The sequence below is a fragment of the Rhineura floridana genome, chromosome 5 (genome assembly GCF_030035675.1).
Source record: "Rhineura floridana isolate rRhiFlo1 chromosome 5, rRhiFlo1.hap2, whole genome shotgun sequence".
NCBI classification, from domain to species: domain Eukaryota; kingdom Metazoa; phylum Chordata; class Lepidosauria; order Squamata; family Rhineuridae; genus Rhineura; species Rhineura floridana.
In genome coordinates this window covers 3,278,189-3,298,711 of record NC_084484.1, presented here as the reverse complement: position 1 = coordinate 3,298,711, position 20,523 = coordinate 3,278,189, and the positions used below count along the sequence as shown (strand labels likewise).

General features: G+C 43.7%; 1 pseudogene; it reads left to right on the top strand.

The window, feature by feature from the left end:
* The first annotated feature begins 721 nt into the window (after positions 1-721).
* LOC133386263 (5S ribosomal RNA) lies at positions 722-840 on the top strand (annotated as a pseudogene).
* The last annotated feature ends 19,683 nt before the right edge of the window (positions 841-20,523 follow it).

The window sequence follows — 20,523 nt, the reverse complement described above, 5'->3', positions numbered from 1 at the left end:
AGTTGTAGTTCGAAAAAGTAACTTTTCCAAGCTCTGGACTGTGTTCAGTGAGGTTTACTCTCAGGTAATGTGTATAGGATTGCAGCCTTAATCTCCTTGTGTGTGTGTGAAGATAACCTGCTAAATTTCTGCTTGTTACGTACCCATTTATGTTAGTTCCTAGCAGCTTAGTACTTTTAAATTTTGTATTCATTTTTTATTTTAAAATAGTAACATTAATATTAATAGAATGTATATAGTTCTATTTTTATATAGCAGCAGGGGAAGGATGGCAGATCTGAACAATGGCAGGCAGCTGTAAAATGATATAATGGGACATTTGTTATTGCATAAAATAATTTTGCAAATAATGGTGGGGGGGAATTTGGATCCTTGCCAATGGATCAATACGATCTGTTGGGCGGGCAAGCAGGGCTGTGGAGTCGGTATGTCAAACCTTCGACTCTGACTCCAACTCCTCTATTTTTCTACTGTCCACCTCCGACTCCTTCATAAATGGTAAATATCAATTTTATTTTGAAGTCGGAGTCAGTACACTTCTACCGACTCTGCCTCTGACTCCAACTCCACCCAAAATTGCTTCCGACTCCGACTCCACAACTCTGACTCCACAGCCCTGCGGGCAAGTATGTCTTTTTAAAAGATCAAGGATTAAACACATTTTTTCCCTGCCTGCTTTGGTCCTACTGGAAGCAGTACTATAATGTATTGTAATGTGTTTTTCTACAGCCATACTACCCTGAACATGCCTGATCTCATCTGATTTCAGAAGCTAAGCAGGGTCAGGCCTGGTTAGTACTTGGATGGGAGACTGTCTGGGAATACCAGGTGCCATAGGTGATGGTAAACCACCTCTGAATACCTCTTACTATGAAAACCCTATGAATATATTCACTAATAGGCAAAAAACCTTGTGGTTTAAGAAAGTACCTATAGCCCACAGCTATTTCTATCAAACTTTAAAAAGCAGGGAAATTGGGCAGCTATAGTGAATGCACCAGGGGAGCAGGAGACCTGAACTCCTCTCTGAGATATTGGACTGCCCTACAAATTGGTCAAAATGCAAACACCATTTGGGTTGGTCTTTCACAGTCCAATGCACTTCCTGTATAGCTTGGAAGAATTTGGTAACATGTGCCTCTGAGCAATGGGGGTGAGGAGGGGGATGGGGAGGGTGGAGGGGAGGGGAGGGGAGGGGGAAGGATGGGATTGGAAGGGGATGGGTGAGGGGAAGGGAGGGGTGAAGAAAGGGAAAGAGAAGGGGCAAGAGGGAGGGGATAGGAGGGAAGAGGAAGGAAGGGCGGGTTTGATCATTTGCATGCTTTTTGAGTTCAATGGGATTTTTGAGTTCAGTGGGATTTACTTCCATACAATTATGCTTAGGATAGGTGAAACTGACCTGGGGGAGGGGCAGGGAGAGGAGGAGGAGGGCAGGAAGGGAAGGGGAAGGGGAGGAGATTGGATGGTTTGATGGAAGGTTGGGCACAAGGCAGAGGATAAGCCCCTTTCCTTTCCAAAAGGAAAACATTGTGAACAGTATCATTCTTTTTTCAGGATTTCTTCCACCTTTTTATTCTACAGCAGGCACATGTATCCTCCCACCCAAATTTAAACCAAAGTTTTTGCTGCAGTTTGAAACCAAAGTCCAGCCCTTTGGCCTGGCGAACACACACACACACACACACAGAGGCATGCTGGAGCCCTTGGGCACCAGCCTGCCCTGGGTCCTGACACCCACCCACTCGCTCCACCTACCTTTCCCTTGAAGTGAATGCTGGCCACGCTGTGCTACATGCGTGCTACGTGCACACGCCTGCCATCAACCAAGATGGTGGCAGGGGCATCAGCCCCTTAGGGAAGCCTTGGTCCCCATCTTGGTTGATGGCAGGCATGCGCCTGCAGCGCAGCCAGCATTTACTTCAAAGGAAATGTAGGTGGCGCATGCAGGTGTGCGTTGCGGGCCTGCACGGTAGTAGGGGGGAGGCCTGGGAGCTCCCTCTCTGCGATCTGCGGCAGGGTCAGGAGCCAATGGTGCCGTGGATCATGAAAGGGAGCTCTACCCACCCAGCCTAAGGAGGGGCCCTTCAGAGGTCCTCGGCCAGGGCCGCCCTCTGGCACCGGCCCTGCACACACACACCCTTCCACTAATTTATACTCAGGTGCAGACAGACCTTACTTGTATTATTATTTATTTATTTTTACATTTATAAACCACCTATGTGCCAAGGAGCTCAAGGTGACATTCACGGTTCTGTTCTTTGTTTTATCCTCACAATACTCTTGTGAGGTAGGTTAGGCTTGTTAGAGTTTTCATGGAATGCAGAAATAATTGGTCTGTTAAGAGTGGAAGTTGAAAGAACAAAGAAACTTAAGGTTTATTACTGCAAAGAAGTAAAATCATACATGCTAAAGCAGCTGTTGTTGGCTTGAGACGTGGTGGTGATTGCTGAGTCTAATGTAAACAAGAAATGATTGTAAAAAAGAGTATACACTGTATATATATGTAACACGTTGTATGTGCTAGTAATGTAATGTGCTACCGATATGATAACAACTCCCAACGTCGAGAAATGAGGTGGGAGCTGTTGGCTTGAGACGCTGAGTCATTCCACGAGTTGGAAAAAGGGTTAAATGAAGCACTGTTAATGTGAAGGTCACACAGCTGTATCATATCAATGGGCTGGGCTATAAAGCCCGAGCACTGAGTTCAGTATGTGTGGGGGAAAATAAAAGTAAGGAGTATATGCTGGTGGAGAATCTCTGGAGGTCGGTGTCCGATAAAGATTGTTTGCTTACACAAAAGCCTTTGTGTGTGGACTTGGTTTCTTGCAGGCTGCTGTGATATTTTGATCTTACTAGCCAGGCTCTACGGGCTAACATACAACTCTGTGTTCTTCGAGCAATAGGTGTTATTTACCCTGTTGGTTCGGGGCACAGTACACAACAGCCGTGCAGTCTGTACTCAGCCATGCAGCCTGCACTGAGAACAAAGACAGGTAGAGAAGGGAGGAGGGGGAGGCACAAAATCTGCAAAAACAACAAATAATATAGAGGATGTATCAGCAGAAAGAAGAATAGATTAGCTTTCTGTCCATAACCCCCTCCCTCCAGGTTCAGGCCAAGTGTAACTTGTGTTGGTGTTTTATTCCCAACAAGATTGAGAGACAGTGACTAGCCCAAGATTACCTAGTGAGCTTCATGGCCAAATGGGGATTTGAACCTTTCTCTCCTACGTCTTAGTCCACTTAATATCCTTCCACCTTAGAAGACAACAACTTGGGGTATTACTTTTTTCCCCATAGGGCTGGAACCTTATTAGGTCCTTTGTTAACAGAACCTTTACAACTAACCAATTTAGTCTACAATCTTATACTTCTATAACAAGGATCAACCCTTTGTTACATTGGCACCCAGTGCTGAGTCAATCAAGGTATCAAATGAGAATTATTTTAAGGACAATGACACACCAGAGGTGAGTGATACTATAAGGTGAAAGACTATGAAAGCTGTGATCAGAAGGGTCACTAAAGAGTGAGATTTTAAGAAAAGAAACAAAGCACAGGTAAACAAATTAAACAAGGAAGTACTAGATTTATTGAAACAGATCAATCTGGCTCCAGAACAGTTTATTGACAATCAGAGGCCAAATGTAAGGGATTTTTGGAATCCAGCAAAATTATGACCAAATTACTTTATGTTAAACATAATATTATGAATTTTGAAACAAAGGATCTAAACTATTGACTAACAGAATGAAGTGGGGAAAGAGGAGAATTATACAATTGCTATTGGAAAATGCTGATAGGACATGAAACCACCAAACTAGTTTTAAGATTTAAGCTAAAGCAGGATCCTGTTATTTACAGACCAAGCCGTAGGTGGACCTGGTTGCCTGAAAGACTGTCCTCCCCTCCACTGACCAGTGAGAGAATTACGTTCAGCGAATGACGCCCACTCGGTTTTGCTGCAGGCTAATCGCTGTCGGCTTGAGATAACATAGAGGCAGGTTTTTTCCACTGTTGGCACCAGTGTTGTAGAATGTTACATTTTTGTTATCAGTTTTATACTTGTTATTTTGCTGTTGGCTTTTGTTTGTGAACCACCGAGATGTTTCTTCTCAAAATGAAAGGTTGTATATACAGTCTTTTAACAACAAGAAGAATAATATCGTTATGATTTGTGATGCTTTTGCATAATACTGTAGCAAGCTGTATCAGTCCACAAATCCTGACCTGGATAACATCAAAAGGTACCTTATAAGGATGCTACACTTTTGAGTGAAGAGATTAAAATGTTCCTGAATGTAGGGGCTTTGGTGAAGGAATTCAAAGTAGTGATTAAAGAGCTTAATGTGCATAAGTCACTGAGACCAGATGGGTTTGGGAGTGACTTGTACAAAGCTTATAATGTAGTCTTGGTACCTCATATGCAGAAACTGTATAACATGATTTTGGAAGGGGTACCTTTACCGGACACATGGGGGGGGGGGAGAGAGAGTAGGATACTAGTAATTGAATCTTACTGGTCAATATCCCTATTAAATCCAGTTTATTTTTACTGACCTTTTAACAAAATGGCTAACATTGGTAATCTCACATCGTGTTCACCTGTGTTTTTTTTACTGGGTTGGCAGACTACAGACCCCACTCTACTTTTATTATGTAGTGTAAAAACGCTAAATCATCCTTAGCAATTTTATCTTTAGATAGTTTCAAGGCATTTGATTGTGTAGAGTGGTGAGTTTCACATCCAATAATCTCCCATTTACAATTTGGCCATAAATTTACTTCAGCAATCATAGCTATATATATTCCTCTACATAGGCCATAGTCTGTCTGAACAATTTAGACAAAAAACAAACAATAGTCTACTGAGGGACAAAACAAGCATGCACCCTTTCTCCTCTTTTGTTTGTGATTGAGCCCCTGGCACATCAGGGATAACCGAGGGATACCTGGCATTTAACTTAACTCTCTGTGCCAAGATATCACAATTTTGACATCAGACCCTCTGAGAGTAGCAGATCACATTAAGCAGGAACTGGAAGCATTTGAGGGGGTAGCGGGTTTAAAGGTAAAATTTAAAAAATCTGAAGTTCTTTGCTTTCATGTGGTCCCAGCCATTCAGAAATTTGTTGTTTTGTCAGACCATGTCACAGGTAGTTCTATTACTGAGGAATTCAAGCTACGAGGGACCTAAACATATTTTTCTTGGCAAATTATGGCCCTGTTTGGAAATAAATGCAGTTGGACATGAACTGATGGAGTAAGCTCAAACTGATTCCCTCAGCATGAATAGCTGCAGTTAATTGCTTCCAAAGTTAACTTTTCTCTTCCATGCTCTTCCTATAAGGATCACAGACAAACAATCTAGCATTTGACAAACATAGACTTTTTTGTTAAAAAGAAACCAAGATTGAAACACACCCTCATTTACAGGCATTCATCCACAGGAGAATGGGGTATTCCTCATTTGAAATCAATAAAATTAATCATTCTGTGCCCTTAATTCTAGAAAGTAATACCATGGGTAAATTTGGAAATCATACAATCGATGGCTTCCCAGTGAGTACATTTTCCATTAAAAATAGAGTTTCATACTCACATTTACTAGAGAACCCATTTACTACATTAACGCTAAAAGTTTGGAAAATTCTCATGGCATTCTGTGTTCAGGGAGTATCTCCTTTAATCCCCTTTAACTTCCATCCTGGTTTTTACAACAAGCATAGGTAACTTCCTTGGTGAAGTTGAAGGAAGAAGGGATTTTTTTCATTTAAAAGATCTGTTTATCAACTTGACACCTCTGATTGAACAGTCATTTAAAGATACTCTGCAAGACTTACCAGTACATTGGCTGTGTTGCTCAATTTATTAACTGTCCAGAAGTTAAAGCACAGGTCACAAGGTTACTAACAGAATTTGAACCAATAGTGATGGGGATGCGGGAGGTGCTAGAGGGCAAGTCTCCAAATTGTATAAGATCTTCTGGGACAGAGATATGGGTTATTTGGGTCTGAGTAATATTTGGGAGGGAGATTTGGGTCAGGCACTCAACAACCATGGTTGGAAGGGGCTGTAGCAAAGGCCATCTCTGAAAATTATGTCACTTCAGTTGTCCCATATATCACATAATGTTTCTGCACTTTGTTGGAGAGATTGCCAAAATGTTGGGATGTACTACCATAAGTGGTAGAGCTGTCCTAAGGTTGCTACTTTCTGGGACAGGATATTTAAAAAAATACAAAACAGTCTGAATCAGAGAGTGAATCCCATATTATTATCATTATCATTATCATTATTATTATTATTATTATTATTATTAGTGCTTTTTTAGTGAAAAATGAGGTGCTTATACTCATATCTTGATAAGGGTACTGTGGCTGTCATGGGCAGCAAAAAAAGAGGTGCTGGTTCTCCGTACAAAAAGCCCTGATTATTTATTTATTAATTTGTTAGATTTATTCATTGCTTGTTACCAAGGTCTCCAACTGACTTACATTTAAAAACACAAACATAAATACATTAAAAAGTCATATAAAACATTAACATTCTCATACAAACACCTGCAATTCATACATACATACACAAAAACACACACAACACCAAAACAGCCCCCCCAACACCCACAGGAAGCTTTAGCTGCACACTAAGAGCAGAACAAAATCAGCTCCATCCATCACATGTGCAGTGCTTTGAAACCTTGAAGATTCTTGGCAGGAATAGCATTTTGGCCAGTCTTTAATCTCCAGACATTCCTAGATGAAATCAAAACAATGAAGAATCTTGTGGCACATAAGACTAGCAAATGTATGGTGACATGAGCTTTTGTAGGCAAGGACCTGTTTATCAGAACATTAAGAAAATAGTGCATACATCCAGTGAGGATTGAAGGAGAGGTATTTTGCAAGGTGAGATTAAAACAACACATGTCAAAAGCATAAGTACTGTACTAAAGATTGGAGCAAGACTGACTTGCAGGATGGATGCATGTCAGATGGGTCCAGGCATATCCAGGTATCACAGGTTCAGTTTGCATCACATGTGAGATAATAACTGTTTTTAATGAGAAAACCAACCTAAGCCAGGTATAAGGTCTACTGAAATTCTGCCCATAATGTTTTTGATCAAATCCTAATTCAGGAGCCTCTCTTTTTTTCAAGACTAATCTTGAAGTGAAAAATGTAATGGTCTATCAGATTTAAATATTCTCCAGCTGATTTATCTGTGCTGCCATTTCTAATGTCAAATTTGTGTCCGTTCATTCTGTTATGTAAAGTGTGGCCTACTTCTCCTGGATAAACCACAGAAGAAGGTGGTTTTCTATGATCCATGTTGATCATGCTGAGCAGCCCAAGTGCTGGAAATGAAAGTATCATTTTGTGCCTCTGCTAGTATTGCCTTTACAGGGTGTTCGTGGATTTATATAAGCGAAACATTATTTTAGAATAGGTTCTTTAGGAAAGATTTGTAAGCAGGAGCACTTACTATTCTTTTCAGAGGTCATTCCAGAAAAAAATCCATGGAGAGGACCAATTCTAGCAGGCCAATTCTGCCTCCACGGGGATCATGGAATGCCCTTTTGCCTGGGTAGTAAATTCCACCTTTGGTCGTGAGCAGACCATATAAAACAATGATATATTTCCCAACAGTGACCTCATTTTTCTTTTTCCTTTTTTTTGGTACACCCTCCAAGAACCTGTTTCAGGCTGCTTAATTTGTTTTACTCCGCCAGCCTGCATTTGGTCACCTTCATCCAGTATCAGATGTTCTAAACACCAATGAGACAGCAGGAGTAGGAGTGCTTTCCAAATGTCAGTGTTTCAGCTTGCAAGGAGGCACTTTGTTATCAGATAGTTTCCATTCAAGTCATTTAGCCAAGCTCGCTGGCTGGCGTAGTTCCTTAGACTTCAAAGGAGAGGCAGCAAGCATGTATCTAGCCCAGGGAAGTCCATTTAGTGCCTGCATGTTTTTCAGATGCCACTGCCAAGGGTTAAAATGTTTACATACCCCCTGAATTTAAATGGCCTGTTACATGTCAGATGCCAATGGGAAAGACAGCTGGAGCATCTAAACTGAGTGCTTTGATCTTACTATCTGTAGAAAGAGGTCATTTGGTTTCCCCAAGAACCACAGACATTTAGATGATCCATGTTCGACTCAAGCAAGTATATTATTGGCTATATTGTTTTTTGCATTTTAGACGTAACATTTACTAAATATCAATTTTAATGTATTTACCTGTTAACTTGATGTTTATCAATGTAAACACTAAACATCCTCTGCTTATTGTGAATAACTCTGAAGAAAATTTAAGCAGCATTGCTTAAATATTGAGTGTTTCATTAAAAGAAACACTTGACCATTTATTAGGTAGGGTGATATTGTGATTTTAATTGTGGTTTGTAGTTTAAGGAGTCTGAGACTCTCAGAAGCAGAGGCTACAATCCTGCATGCTGTCAGGTTGTTTAAACTACCATGAGATTTAAGCAACCTGTGTTTGTGCAGGATTGCCTCTAGTTGCAGCCCAGTCAGAAGTAGTATTGATTCAGAAGTGATGAATTTTACAAGGGGATAGATTCTGATTCTGTTTTGGAGCAGTTAATATGGTTTACTTGTGAAGCTGTTAAAAGAGCCAGTACATGTTTATAACTTTACTCAGAGGTCAGTTTGGGAGTCTATATATCAGATAGTTATAATTAATCTCTTGTTATTGTCCCAGAGGAAATGCCAGTGCAGAGGCTAGAGACAATAAAGTTTTGTACTAAAAGCATTAAAGAGTGATTTTGGATCAGCTCTTCTAATGTTCAGCAGTATGTACACAGCTCTGGGACACCTGTGAAGGCTGTTGGCATTCTGCCTTTGAAATTAAAACACTAATAAATGGAATTTTAAAAAAATTAATGAAATGAGTGAGGCATATAAGCTTACTGTCACTATTATAATAATATCTTGAGCTGGAATGAAGAACTGTGGAAATATACTTTATTACTATACTGTAAGGTACATCAAAGTAGATAGATATTGTACACAGACAGATAGTCTTGCTGCATTTTTTAAAAAAAATCCTGTTGTATCCTAATTTAGTGCTTTCTCTTGGACTTTTAAAGACAATAAATATAGGAATAGTGAAATATTAAAATCATATTTATCAAATAGTAAGGATAGTGATAATGAACTCGATATTAGTTCTACCAGCTTTGATTAATGTGGGCCTAGCCACATATTACTGCTTACTGTAGTCTATTAACTTAGCAACAAACAAACAGCAACACAGGCTAAGACAGCACAGACCTTTATCATCTGTCCCCATGGTCTGTTCACACATAGAATAAACTTTATTTTGTTATTCAGGGAAAAGCTCCTTATAGCCAGAAGCAGTAGCTGTGACACTTGTGATACTTCTAAATAGTATCAATCATATGGAGAAGAGGCAGTCCCAGGGGGCTGTTCTCCCCCCCACCCCATTTCCAAATTTGTTGAAAGAGAGAGAGAACACAGTTCTGGATTTCTGCAGAAGGAAGGAATTGCAGGCAAGTGGCAGATGGACAGCACTGTCATACAGACCTGAGTTTCACAGGAGAGGGTTGGGGAGAAATTTGATTCAGTTTGCATTTAAAGCCAAATCTATCAAATTTGCATTTTCTGAAACAATGTGAGAAAGAAAACACTGCCATCCTTCAAAATTTGCACTTATCTAAATTTTGCAATGCAGTTTGCCAACCAAACAATGTTTATAAAAATGCATATATTGGGGGAACTGTGCATTAAAATATATTAGTGAAAATAAGTTAAAATGCATTATATTAGCAGTAACTGCACGCAAAAATGTATACATTAATCAAAACTGCATATAAAAAGTGTTTATTATGAGAAATTCACTCTAAAATGCTGAAGAATTTTCATGAGGATTTTTTAAAACAACAATTGCAAATTGCTGCGGATACACAGATAACTAAATTTCAATTTGGAAGGATGAGAAACGGAGTGAACCAAAATGGGCAGATTGTTCCCTCCCTACACAGCAGCTTCGTTTTTCATGAATAGTAACTAGCTTCATATATTGCATTTGATCTCTAAAAAGAGAAGTGCTGGAGTCAAGATACCTGCAGTGGTCATCCAGGGTCTGAGGGGTCTTAGATATCTTACTTTTTTAGGAGCAGGGTCCCAGTCAGGTCCCTCTGTCTCCAGCATCCTATGAGCCAATAAACATGAAAGGGGAGTGTGTTAGCCACTGAGAAGAGTCCAGAGGGTCACATCACTCGAAAATGCTTGGAAGTTGTTTAAAAACACTATATTAGAAGCTCAACTGGAGTGCATACCGCAGACCAGAAAAGGTACCGCCAGGGCCAAGAAGATGCCAGCATGGTTAACGAGCAAAGTCAAGGAAGCTCTTAGAGGCAAAAAGTCTTCCTTCAAAAAATGGAAGTCTTGTCCAAATGAAGAAAATAAAAAAGAACACAAACTCTGGCAAAAGAAATGCAAGAAGACAATAAGGGATGCTAAAAAAGAATTTGAGGAGCACATTGCTAAGAACATAAAAACCAACAACAAAAAATTCTATAAATACATTCAAAGCAGGAGACCATCTAGGGAGACAATTGGACCCTTGGATGATAAGGGAGTCAAAGGTGTACTAAAGAACGATAAGGAGATTGCAGAGAAGCTAAATGAATTCTTTGCATCTGTCTTCACAGTGGAAGATATAGAGCAGATCCCTGAACCTGAACTAACATTTGCAGGAAGGGATTCTGAGGAACTGAGACAAATAGTGGTAACGAGAGAGGAAGTTCTAAGCTTAATGGACAATATAAAAACTGACAAATCACCGGGCCCGGATGGCATCCACCCGAGAGTTCTCAAAGAACTCAAAGGTGAAATTGCTGATCTGCTAACTAAAATATGTAACTTGTCCCTCGGGTCCTCCTCCGTGCCTGAGGACTGGAAAGTGGCAAATGTAATGCCAATCTTCAAAAAGGGATCCAGAGGGGATCCCGGAAATTACAGGCCAGTTAGCTTAACTTCTGTCCCTGGAAAACTGGTAGAAAGTATTATCAAAGATAGATTAACTAAGCACATAGAAGAACAAGCCTTGCTGAAGCAGAGCCAGCATGGCTTCTGCAAGGGAAAGTCCTGTCTCAGTAACCTATTAGAATTCTTTGAGAGTGTCAACAAGCATATAGATAGAGGTGATCCAGTGGACATAGTGTACTTAGACTTTCAAAAAGCGTTTGACAAGGTACCTCACCAAAGGCTTCTGAGGAAGCTTAGCAGTCATGGAATAAGAGGAGAGGTCCTCTTGTGGATAAGAAATTGGTTAAGAAGCAGAAAGCAGAGAGTAGGAATAAACGGACAGTTCTCCCAATGGAGGGCTGTAGAAAGTGGAGTCCCTCAAGGATCGGTATTGGGACCTGTACTTTTCAACTTGTTCATTAATGACCTAGAATTAGGAGTGAGCAGTGAAGTGGCCAAGTTTGCTGATGACACTAAATTGTTCAGGGTTGTTAAAACAAAAAGGGATTGCGAAGAGTTCCAAAAAGACCTCTCCAAACTGAGTGAATGGGCAGAAAAATGGCAAATGCAATTCAATATAAACAAGTGTAAAATTATGCATATTGGAGCAAAAAATCTTAATTTCACATATACGCTCATGGGGTCTGAACTGGCGGTGACCGACCAGGAGAGAGACCTCGGGGTTGTAGTGGACAGCACGATGAAAATGTCGACCCAGTGTGCGGCAGCTGTGAAAAAGGCAAATTCCATGCTAGCGATAATTAGGAAAGGTATTGAAAATAAAACAGCCGATATCATAATGCCATTGTATAAATCTATGGTGCAGCTGCATTTGGAATACTGTGTACAGTTCTGGTCGCCTCATCTCAAAAAGGATATTATAGAGTTGGAAAAGGTTCAGAAGAGGGCAACCAGAATGATCAAGGGGATGGAGCGACTCCCTTACGAGGAAAGGTTGCAGCATTTGGGGCTTTTTAGTTTAGAGAAAAGGCGGGTCAGAGGAGACATGATAGAAGTGTATAAAATTATGCATAGCATTGAGAAAGTGGATAGAGAAAAGTTCTTCTCCCTCTCTCATAATACTAGAACTCGTGGACATTCAAAGAAGCTGAATGTTGGAAGATTCAGGACAGACAAAAGGAAGTACTTCTTTACTCAGCGCATAGTTAAACTATGGAATTTGCTCCCACAAGATGCAGTAATGGCCACCAGCTTGGACGGCTTTAAAAGAAGATTAGACCAATTCATGGAGGACAGGGCTATCAATGGCTACTAGCCGTGATGGCTGTGCTCTGCCACCCTAGTCAGAGGCAGCTTGCTTCTGAAAATCAGTTGCCAGAAGCCTCAGGAGGGGAGAGTGTTCTTGCACTCGGGTCCTGCTTGCGGGCTTCCCCCAGGCACCTGGTTGGCCGCTGTGAGAACAGGATGCTGGACTAGATGGGCCACTGGCCTGATCCAGCAGGCTCTTCTTATGTTCTTATGTTCTTATGTTCTTATGTTCTAACATGCTTCATTGCCCTTTCCTGCTGATTGAAGCCAGTCAGAGTGAAAGGAGGTGAGTCAGCTTTTCAGTAGTTAATGCTCTTCTCTTTCATGCTTATTGGCTCCTAGGGACATCTGTTGTTGTGGGAGAAGACACTAACAAGGATCTTATTCTCAACCCAGCAGCAGAAAAAGAGGGAGGGGCGTGGCTGTGACTATCGTCAAGGGACCTTGCACTTCTGAATTTGCCACTACACTACTGGATACCCAGAAGTCATTTCTATTGACTTGAAAGCCCAGCCCTCTTCAATGTTGGATCCTGGTAACACACGGTGCTTCCATACGAGTTTTCTTATGGGATCAGTGTTGCTCATGCATAGAAGTGTTTCACAGTATCCACATGAAATCAACCGCATCAACATGCCAGCACATTTCCCACAATATTTAATCCAGATTTACCCTTTCTGTGGAAGATCTAATACTTTTTTGTAAAAAAACCTGTTCGTAGTGTCCCATTGGCAATATTTGAATGACACAATTGCAATATGAAGCCTCTGCTTGGAAGCACCCTCAATGGGAAGGGAAATAACATGACACGTGTATGTGCTGTGGGGGGGGGCAATATTTATTCAGACTGCAGCATGGAGCAGTCCCATAGCAGTTATTAAATGTAGAAAAGCACAACCCCCACAACAAGCAAAGTGACATGAGACATTAAGCATCACATGTGTGCTGGTTGTGGGTCATCCTTTCTTTTCCTTTTCTTTTTTCTTTTGGGGGGGTTGTTTTAAGGTTGGGTGCCTGCCTGAGTGTTGGAAGCCTACATCAGGGCATGTGTCAATCACAGGGGAGTGATGGGGGAAGGGTAGGAGGCCAATGTATACCGAGGCTGGGCGGCAGATGCTGGTGGCATCTGAGGCATTTTAATCTAAGTTATTTATGTAAATGTTGTAATTTTTATTTTAGATGGTGTACTTTTATATTTGTTATATTGATCCTGTAATTTTATTATTGTATATGTTTCTATGTTTGCCACCCAGAGAGCTGTTTGCTAGTCGGGCGGGATATAAGCTGAATAAAATAATAAATAATAATAATAGGGGCAGGTCACGTCAGGTAAGAGGAACTAAGGAGAGATGCATAATATCTGTCCCCTGTTCCAGGCCTGTCCAGAGCCAACAGACAGCTGGGGGATGCTTGACTCCATACTCTGGCCTTCGACTGCTGCTGTGCAATGCCAGGTCTGTTGCCCAAAAAACATCCCTCATCCATGATATGATATTGGATGAGGGCATGGACCTGGCATGTATTACGGAAACCTGGCTGGATGAGGCTGCTGCTCCTATTCTAGCGTCCATGTGTCCAGCTGGGTTCTCGTATGCACAGCAGCCGAGGGTTGGTAGTCGGGGAGGGGGAGTGGCGGTTATTTACCGAAGGTCCCTGGTTCTCACCAGACCTCCTCTCTGTGACACCAAGGTGGCAGACTGCATGTATTAGAGGTTGGGCCCAAAGGGCAGTCTAGGGATTCTGCTCGTGTACCGCCCACCCCGCTGCACGACGGACTCCCTGGCCGAGGTGCTCTCAGCTGTGCGTGTACAGTCCCCAAACCTGCTGGTATTGGGGGACTTCAATGTACATGCAGAGGCCATCCTTACTGGGGCGCCTCGGGACTTCATGGAAACCATGGCTTCCTGGGAGCTGCACCTTATTACAATGGGGCCCACCCATGTAGCCGGTCATGCACTCGACCTTGTGTTTGTCTTGGGAGAGGAGGGGAGTGATCTGAAAATTGGGGGTACATCCATCATCCCCTTGTCATGGTCAGACCACTACTTGGTGAGGATGGACTTTTCAGTGCCACAAACCCTCCGTGGGGGTGGAAGACCTATTAAGATGGTCCGCCCCAGGTGTCTGATGGATCCTGATGGATTCCTGAATGCGCTTGGGGACTCTCTGGAGCATGCACACAGCCACTCAGCTGAGACCCTGGTGGTGGGGTGGAATGCCGCAATCGCAGGGGCATTAGACCGGGTGGCTCCAAAACGCCCTCTCCCCCTGAATAGAGCTCAGACGGCACCGTGGTTCACCCCACGGTTGCGAATTCTGAGGCGGGAGGTGAGACGGCTAGAGCGCCGGTGGCGGAAATCTCGCTCTGACGACGATCGGACACATGTTAGAGTGGCTGCGGCAGCCTATCATGTGGCAATAAGGGCAGCAAAAAAAGATTTTTATGCTGCCTCTATTGAATCTGCAGAGTGCTGTCCCAGGAGACTGTTCCAAGTGGTCTGGAGCCTGGTCGGTCCAGTTGCTCCGGAACCAGTGGAACATGCTAAGGCCTCCTGTGACGAGTTTGCTAAACACTTTGCGGAGAAAATCGATCATATTAAGAGTGCTATTCTGTGCGCTGTCGACACAGTGAGAGAGCCAGAGGTGACCAGTGGTGCTCTGGTGGTGTGGGATCGGTTCCAGCTTCTTCCATCTGATGAAGTGGACAAGGTGCTTTCAACCTTAAAGCCAACCACTTGCTTACTCGATCCTTGCCCATCGTGGCTCATTATGAGCTGCAAAGATAGACTGGGTGAGGGGATCAAGATGGTGGTAAATACATCTCTCGAAGAGGGAGTAATGCCATCAGCACTCAAAGAGGCAGTAATAAAACCAATCTTAAAGAAGCCCTCCTTGGATCCCCAAGATCTGAACAACTTTCGCCCAGTCTCAAATTTGCCATTCTTAGGCAAGGCAGTTGAGCGGGTGGTGGCAAAGCAGTTGCAAGCGCACTTGGAGGAAGCGGATTATCTGGATCCATTTCAATCGGGCTTCAGGCCTGGACATGGGACTGAAACAGCCTTGGTCGCCTTGGTAGATGATATGAGGAGGGCGTGGGATAGGGGCGAATGCACCTTCCTTGTCCTCCTTGATCTCTCAGCGGATTTCGATACCATTGACCACGTTATCCTCCTGGACCGCCTGAAGAGGTTAGGCATGGGGGGCACTGTATTGCAGTGGTTCCATTCCTTCCTCTCTGGTAGGTACCAAAGAGTGGCATTGGAGGAGGAGGTTTTGGATCCTTGGCCTCTCACTTGTGGGGTGCCACAGGGTTCCATCCTCTCCCCGATGCTGTTTAACATCTATATAAAGCCACTGGGGGCAATCATCAGGAGATTTGGGCTGCAATGTCATCAGTATGCGGATGACACGCAGCTCTATCTCTCATTTAAATCTTCACCAAGGTTGGGTGTAGAAACCCTGTCCAAGTGTCTGGAGTCGGTGAGTGGCTGGATGGGAAGGAATGAGCTGAAGCTGAACCCGGACAAGACCAAGGTACTGTTTGTGGGAGACAAGGGAAGGTTGGGGGATGTGGACCTGGTGCTCAATGGGGTACGTTTACCCCTGAAAGACCAGGTCCGCAGCCTGGGGGTCATTTTGGACTCCCAGCTGTCCATGGAGGCTCAAGTCTGAGCTGTGAGCCAGAGGGCACTGTATCAACTGCATCTGATACGCAGGCTGCGCCCCTACCTTCCCAACCATCTGCTCCCACCGGTGGTACATGCCTTGGTCACCTCTCGCCTAGACTACTGTAATGCGCTCTACGTGGGGTTACCCTTGAAAACGGTCCGGAAGCTGCAACTGGTACAGAATGTGGTGGCTCGTCTGATTAAAGGCAGCTGCTGGCAAGATCACATCACTCCAGTGCTGAAGGAGTTGCACTGGCTACCGGTTGTTTACCGGGCCCAATTCAAGGTGTTGGTTTTGACCTTTAAAACCCTACGCGGTTTTAGCCCAGTCTATCTGAAGGAGCACCTCCAGCATCGTCAGGGATGCCGCTCAACAAGATCAGCCTCAGAAGACCTTCTCTCGATCCCACCGGTAAGAACAGCGAGACTGGTGAGGACTAGAGAGAGGGCGTTTTCAATCGTGGCCCCCACCCTGTGGAACTCCCTCCCAAATGATCTCCGCCATGCCCCCTCTATGATGAGCTTCTGCCAGGCCTTGAAGTCCTGGCTCTTCAGGCAGGCTTTTGGGGTGGGTTAGGTTTTATGATTATTGTTGAGGTTTTTATGTTTTAATGTATTTGTATGTTTTATTTTGTACGTCGCCCAGAGTGGCTGGACAGCCAGCCAGATGGGCGACTAATACATTTAATAAATAAATAAATAATAAATAAATCTAGTCTGGCTCAAAGAGGTTAGTTACTTGTGGCTCAATCCGTAAGGATGTTCAGCTTTGCAAACCCCATTGGAACGGATACGAGCCATTTAACGCAAATATTACTGCTGTTCTTCTTGTTGTTGTTATTCTATACCACTTAATATATAAAAATATCACTAAATGGTTTACCAAAAACTGTGACAACAGATACCATAAACAATAAATGTTACAAAAATACACAATGTATACAAGTTAATAAATGCAAACCAATATCAATTCCTTCTCCTTCTAGCACAACTTCTCTTGGCCTCCTGGCTGTCACCCAAAAGCAGCTCACCCTCAAAATCCCACAGCAAAGAGGCTTCCCAGAAACGGCTGATATCATCCTAGTCTTTAACTAGGCTTGGTTTTTTTAGGCAGGATGGAAGGAGCTTCCTCAGGGTGCCCGTTCAGCACTGAAAAGTCAGTAACAGAAGCATTGGAAACTAGCTCAAATAACCTCTAAAACTTAGAGTACTCGTGTACGTTTGGATGACTGGTGACATATTAATTTTTTCTACCCTGCATCACCCTACATTGCCACCGGGGCTCCTGCAGGTGGAAGGGTAGGAATTGAATTCATCATAATCATAATCATGCACGTAAGCCTTTCATTGCATAGTCTGCATTGCCATCGTACTGTTTGAGCAGTCAGGTTGATCTAGTTTTAAAAGCTGTTCATGTGAGTGTGAGGGGGCAGTGAAAACTAAGGGCTTGTGTTGTAATTTTAATGACACATTTCATTTTGTGGTGTTTACTAATCCAGCAGGCCTGTAGCGGGGGGGGGGATGGGGGGATGTCCCTTTCCAGGAATTTTGGGGGAAATTGTCTTCTTTTTGATTTGTGGCATGACAGACAATGACATCTTCAATTTCAAGAATGACAACTTGTTTTAAGAACAGGAGCAATTCAAGAATAGGATCCTCTGAAAAATTCAGTGAAGAACAGAGCAATCCAACGCAGGGGAAGCTGGTGTAAGTTGTGCTAGAGCAAGAGAAGCTGATGTAAAGTTCTACCATATCCACTTGCCATTCAGGAGCCTCCGGGCTGACTGAATGCTGACTCAGCCGGGAGTTGCTTGCAGGGACCAGAATATAAAAGCCTGCTCTCCCAAATACAGTACCCCTACCAGGAAGTAAGTCCTCTCCACTGACTTCTATTACAATTATTTTCTTAGACCGACCTTTTACCTGGCGTAGGTTTTGCCAGGATGGGGACCTGCAGGAGTGCTCCGAACATGAGTTGGATGTGGCCTAAGTCCCCTCATTTTGGCCCCGCCCCTGACATGCCCCATTTTGGGGCCTTACGCCAATTCCACTTGCACTGGTCTTGGATGAGCTGGGACTCAGCTGACTCAGCTGGAGATCTGCTGCATCCGACTCCCCTCAGTCCAGAGTAAATGCAAGTTGGATTGCACCCTAAGGCAGGGCAGCTGAGCAACAAACACATCAACTGGAAGAGCCCCCAAAGTCTGCTCACAAAAGATTTTCCCTGAGGGTGGATTTTTCATGCTCACAACCACCCTGTAATTACTTAAGTGATCCTGAAAAAAAACCAGCGTGTACAGTAGGACCCCGCTTTTTGGCGGCCCGCTTTTCAGTGTTCCACTAATACGGCGGTTTTCAATTAGAGTAAGGCCCCACTCATACGGTGCTTGTTCCGCTTTTACAGCATTTTTTGGGCGTTGGGCACCATTTAATTGACAGAGTTCCACTTTTCAGCGGGTTTCGCTTTTAGGTGGGGGTCTGGAATGTAACCCGCCATATGAGTGGGGCCCTACTGTATGACCCTTGAAAAGTTAAACATTAGAACTTTGTATTATGGGCTACAGTTAGACTCTAGCCCTTGGACTTTCCTTTGCTCTGCTTTTCAGTTTCATTTGTGTTCTCTACCCAGCCAGCAATAAAGAAGCATGTTTGTTTATCTGTAGTAAGAATTAAGAGTTTGTTTATTCTGCAGTTATTATAATGAGTAGAGCAGTATTGGGTGCTTATTGCTAAAGGGTGAGATAAAGAGATTAATGTATAGCAATCTGAAAAAAATGGATACCCTTTACTTTAGCACTCATTATACTCACAATCAACATGGCTATTTTTTCTTCTTTTTCTTGAACACTTGCAAAGGATGAAAACAAAAGATAGAAATATTGCTGTCTAAGAGCTAGTGTAGTGTAGTGGTTAAGGTGTTGGACTAGGACCTGGGAGACCAGGGTTCAAATCCCCACATAGCCATGAATCTCACTGGGTGACCTTGGGCCAGTCACTGCCTCTCAGCCTCATGAAAACCCTAGTCACAGGGTTGCTATAAGTCCGAATCAACTTGAAGGCAATACACACACACACACACTACAGTTAGCTAGCTAGCTGGCTGGCTACCTAGGCTGTAACTCAGGCCTAATTTCTGATATTCCCAATATGTGCATGAGGCCTTTTCAGGGTTTGTGGACAGAAAAATCAAATCAGAATAAAAAAAATCCAATTACTTTCCACCATTAGTTTCCAGTTGCTCAATTCTCCTTTATATAGCAGCCAGTTAAAAAGTTTTCCCTTGATTCTTCAACAGGAAAGAAATTCTAAAGGTCAGGAACAAGACTAGAAGGAGGGACTCTCAAGGAGGAGTTAGCAAACACACCTTAAAGTATTTATTTTCTGTCTGCCCTTCCCTGAAATTGTAGCATGGATAACTTTGGTTTTCAGGTGGAATCTAAAGCTGAGTAACTTGGACACAGCTTGGATGGTTGGGGGGGTTGGGGAGTACTGGCCTGGTGGGTGCTCAGACCCACGCCTCCGGTGGCTGCTGGCACTCTCCATTGCTGGTTCTCACAGTGGCTGGGTGGGGGGATAACGGGATATTTTGGCACTTTAGGTGGTCCTGTCTGGAAGTGGGGGGACTTTACTTGAGTCCCGGCGGGAGGGAGGCATGTGCTTGGCAGAGAAGGTTCTTGTGGGGAGGGCGGATGGCCACGTTATCGAGAGGCTAGGCGGCAGATGCTGGAGGGGTACGAGGCGCAGGCCATGCCAGCTTAGGGGAACAAGGGATAGATGCATAATATCCATCCCCTGTTCCGGGCCTGCACACCGCCAGAAGACAACGGGGAGATGTACGACTCCACCCAATCTTCGACTGCTGTTGTGTAACGCCAGGTCTGTGGTGCAAAAAACATCACTCATCCATGACATGATCATGGATAAGCATGCAGACCTGGTGTGCATTACGGAGACCTGGCTGGATGCAGCGGCAGCACCTGTGCTTGAGGCCATGTGTCCAGTGGGTTTCCGATATGCACAGCAGCCAAGGATTGGTAGGCGGGGAGGGGGAGTGGCAGTCATTTATCGGGAGTCCTTGAGTTTTGCCAGACTCCCTCTCCACGAGACCAAGTTTGTTGACTGCATGTACTGGAAGTTGGGCCCTAAGGGCAGTTTAGGGATTCTTCTTGTGTACCGCCCACCCCACTACACAAATGACTCCCTGACCGAGGTGCTCGAGGTCGTCTCGAGCGTGCGGGTTCTCTCCCCTGACCTCTTAGTCTTGGGGGATTTTAACCTGCATGCCGAGGCTGCTCTCATAGGAGCTCCTCGGGATTTCATGGAAACCATGACTTCCTGGGAACTGCACCTTTGTAATTTTGGACCCACCCATGTAGCCGGTCATGCTCTCAACCTTGTGTTTGTCTCGGGAGGGGAAGGAAGTGCTCTGAAAATGAGGGCTGTTTCTTTGAACCCCGTGTCATGGTCAGATCACTATCTGGTGAACATGGACTTCTCACTGCCACATACCCTCTGCAGGGGTAAGGGACCCATTAAGATGGTCCGCCCCAGACGCCTGATGGAGCCAAAAGGAT